The sequence below is a fragment of the Manacus vitellinus genome, unplaced genomic scaffold, assembly GCF_001715985.3.
Source record: "Manacus vitellinus isolate BGI_N305 unplaced genomic scaffold, ASM171598v3 scaffold_117_pilon, whole genome shotgun sequence".
NCBI lineage: Eukaryota > Metazoa > Chordata > Aves > Passeriformes > Pipridae > Manacus > Manacus vitellinus.
The window spans coordinates 21,998-26,324 of NW_021938877.1; positions in this window are offsets into that span (position 1 = coordinate 21,998).

The following is a 4,327-nucleotide window of genomic DNA, read 5'->3' on the forward strand; positions in this document are numbered from 1 at the left end:
ACCTTCTCTCACCCTGGCCCAGTGTGAATGATTGTTAGACTAGGGTTTGATCTAATACTGAGGGCAGGCACAGCCATAATTATTTCTGTTCGTAATGATGGGACAAAAAGACTGGATGATCTTCACTATTCAGGATCCACATTAAAATCATGAACTGCACAAAGAGAAAAACAGAGAGGCTGTCTTTTTTTCCAGTACTAAGTCTCAGCCTATGGCCCTCCCTACTGCTGACTATACTGTGAACTTCATCACTGGCATTTTACCTTAGGGTTCTTAATGGACAATAAAATGAAGACCTTTCATTTGTTTTTAATTTTGGACTATTCTCAGTTTTGAATCTGGGTGATGCACAATAGTGATCTCATTTGCTCAATCTGTGACAACTACCTCAAATGCATTTCCTAAGACCAAGGTGCCTTGATCTTCATTCCTTCTTGCTCATACCTTGTTGTGAAGATGTTTTTAATTCAGACTCAAACCCTTTATGCTTCAGGGTTGTATTGCAGTTACTTTCACTTCTTATTCTGGAGAGAATCTTATCACAGAGACAGGACTTGTGTTTTCCTTCCAGTCAGATGACTAAGCTGTAATACAATACCCTGTACATGAGATTTTAAAGCACTTGTATACCAACGCTGTCTCTGCTTGCTTTTTAGTCTCTGTCAAAATAGTTCTGCTGCAAGCCTTCTGCTCTACAGAAGGTGAAAAAAAAAAAATAGAAGAGAACTAACCAGCAATCTCTGTGTTCTAGCAAAAAGAAGAGAGGTGGTTTTGAGATGACAATGTAATTTCAGGCTCGGAAAACAAAATCGGTCTCGTCCAGGAAGAAAAAGAGGGAAAAAATGGAAAAGAAAAAGAACTGTTATTGAAATATTTCCTTTCTGTGTCTTTTGGCTTTAGCTATTTCTCCCTGTTCTGGCCTGATCGCTCATTAATGTGAAATATATGTTTAATTTTGAAATGGTGAAAGCACAAGTTGTTTACCTCAAGCCAGTTGCACTTAAAATGGAGATGTCAACTTTTCTTCCTCTCATCTTTCTGTCTCCATACACTTTTTTGAACCCCCAGGATAAATCAGATGGAAGAAATTATACAATAGAAAAGATTTACATTAAAGGTGATTCTAGTGGTGGGAACTGGTCTCTAACAAGGTATTTTGAAGGATTGTCAAGGAATGGGCACACTTGAAAAAGCAAATAAATTGTTATTTCGACCACCATTATTCATCCTGTGCATGTTTTTAGGAAAAAAATTTACTTAAACCACTTTAGCAAACAGACACATATTTTATTTTTTTTTTATTTATTTTTCATCTAGGGCTGTGTTCATTAACAAGGGATGAATAAAAAAGTGATGGAGGAATTTCACAATTCCTAGCAAGGATCTGTGCCTGGCCATGGGACCAAAAGTGCATCACTGTGGAATGATCCTGTCACCCTTCAGGAATCATTTTGTGTTAACCCCTGTAGGCAGCTCAGCCCCACACAGCTGCTCACTTACACCCCTCCAGTGGGATGGGAGAGATATTCAAAAGGGTAAAAGTGCAAAAAATCATTGATTGAGATAAAGACAGTTCAATAAGTAAACTAAACTAAGGAATTCATTGACCAATTCCCATTGTCTGACAGGTGTTTAGGTTCCTGTTCCAGGAAAGCAGTAAAGTGACCATCCAGGAAAGTAACCATCACATGTAATGGTTACCTGGGAATTCACCTTCACTCTGAAAATCCTCCCATTCCTTCTTCTTCCCCCAGTTTTTCTTGCTTATTTTTGATGTCAGTTGGGTTCAACTGTCCTGGTTGTGCTCCTCCCTCCATCTTGAGCACCCCCAACCTCCTCGCTGTCAGGGCAATGTGAGAAGCAGAAAATGCCATGACGTTGTGCAAGAACTGCTTAGCAGAGCTAAAAACATCGCTTGAGTAAAACATCAACAGTCTTCTTGGTCACAGATCCAAAACATAGCACTACAGGAACTACTGTGAAGAAAATTACCTCTGTCCCACCCAAAATCAGTAGAGTTTGAGAAACATCCAACAATATGTGGCTGATATCCTTTCTCTTCCCATCTCATGGTGATATTTGGGATCTGGTATTTAAAAATTGTGGTATAGCTACAGAGGAACAATCTCTGAGAACTTTCAATGTGCAGCAGCAAAAAAAAAGACAAAAAAAAAGACAAAAAAAGCCCAAATATTACCCCAATTGCCACATTCACATGAAAGACAGAAATTTCTTTCAAATCTTTCTGCTTATTGCCGTTCCATGTTTGTTCTTTAATTTAAGGAAAACTGAATAAAACTTTGCTATGAACAATGTTCTGTGGACCAGTTTACTGACTCTTTATTCTTTTGAATAACAATATGTTAAATATTCGAGGACTGTGTCCAGTTTTCAGATGGGATACTGTTAATTTTCTTCTCAGTAGCTGGTACAGCGTTGTGTTTTGGATTTGGGATGAGAATAATGTTGATAACACACTGATGTTTTAGTTGCTGCTGAGCAGTGCTTACTCTAAATCAAAGGTATGATCACTCCTTGATGATCAAAGGGCTTGAACACCTCTCCTATGAGGAAAGGCTGAGAGAACTGGGGTTATTTAACCTGGAGAAGAGACTGCTCTGATTTGACCTCGTTTTGGTACTTAGGGGGGGGTCTATGAGAAAGATGGAGAGAGATTTTTCATGAGGGCACGTAGTGATAGGAAAAGGGGGAATGTCTTTAAACTGAAAGAGGGCGGGGTTAGATTCAGAAATTCATTACTGTGAGGGTGGTGAGGCCCTGGCACAGGTTTCCCAGAGAAGCTGTGGCTGCTCCATTCCTGGAAGTGTCCAAGGCCAGGTTGGACAGGGCTTGGAGCAACCTGGGATAGTGGAAGGTGTCCCTGCCTGTGGCAGGGGGTTGGAACTGGATGATCTTTAAGGCCCTTCCAACACAAACTTTTCTGTGATTCTGTGATTCTCTCCCCCTTTTCATTGCAAGGGGGTTGGACTAGGTGACATTTAAAAAGGTCTCTTCCAACACAAACTATTCTATGAATGTATTACTATTATTATATTTTACTATATTTAAATTATTAAGGAGTTCTTATCTCAGTCCATGAGTTTGACCTGTTCCTGATTCTCCTCCCCATCCCACCAGGCTGGGGACCTGAGGGAATGACTGAGGGGCTGTGTGGTACTTTAGTTGCCAGTTGGGGTTAAACCACAACAGATTGTCAAACTGGCATTAATTAAATCAGTTTAGTCGAAGAGGGGAAAAAAAATCCCAGACAGAATTTTTTGAAAGCCTCAGTATTTACAAGCAGTGAAAGCATTTAAAATATATTTTCCTTCTTTCTTGATATTTTTAACAAAGTCAAAATATTTTGAATTGTGGTTGTTAACAAGAAAGTCTCCAGCTATAAAGTGAGAAACAAGATCAAAAGAAGTCATGGAAGCAGTACTGAAATACACAGAAGGGTCGCTGCAGACCAGGAAATTGCCTCTATTCCATGACCATAAGCTAAAAAACAAGAGGCTTAAATTCTGTCTGTGAAGATTTATGTTGAACTGGAGGAGAAGTGTTCTGGTGGCTAATAGTGAAGATCATGAAATGGTTAATGGATCACCTGAAACAATTACATAATTTCCATCATAATTTCTATTTAAGGCCAGGGAAGATCAATATTGATCAGAAATTGTAAATGTTTAATTGACTTGGGTTTGAATCAAAGACATAATAGATAACACTTGATGCTGCATTTTTCACACTTATTTTTTAATACTCCAGAAGTGATCATGGATTAAATCAGTTAATTATGGTTTTTTGGGCTTGGTAAACCCCCTTATAAACAGAGGTGCCCTTTGAGAAAGAAAATTAAGTAGATTCATTTTTTCTTTGAAAAAAAATGAATCTGAAACTTAAGTAGATCAGATGAAATGATCACTCAAAGTTCTTACTACTTCCCCTGACATTGGAAAGATCCCAGATGACCAGCTTAGAGTTAGAAACTGATGCTGTCAGTCTAAACTTAGCTGAGATGCATCTCCTCCCTTGCCTAAATCCCCGAGGCCTGACTTCAATAAACATGCTCAGAGTCTATCTAACATGAATCAGAAATGCCAAAATCTTCCAGTATGAAAGGCCAGACATTTTCTTTTGAAATAACACAACTTGATTAGTGTGGCCATCTGTAAAAATGAAGAGAAGATTTGGTTGCATTCTCACCTTTTCCTGGAAATGGTCCAAACTTAGATCAATCTTTTCTCAGAGGAGAACTCACTGGAAAGCAGAGTAAATTACCTCCATAGAAAAAAATTCAATATTTATGAAGTCTGCACACTGCAGC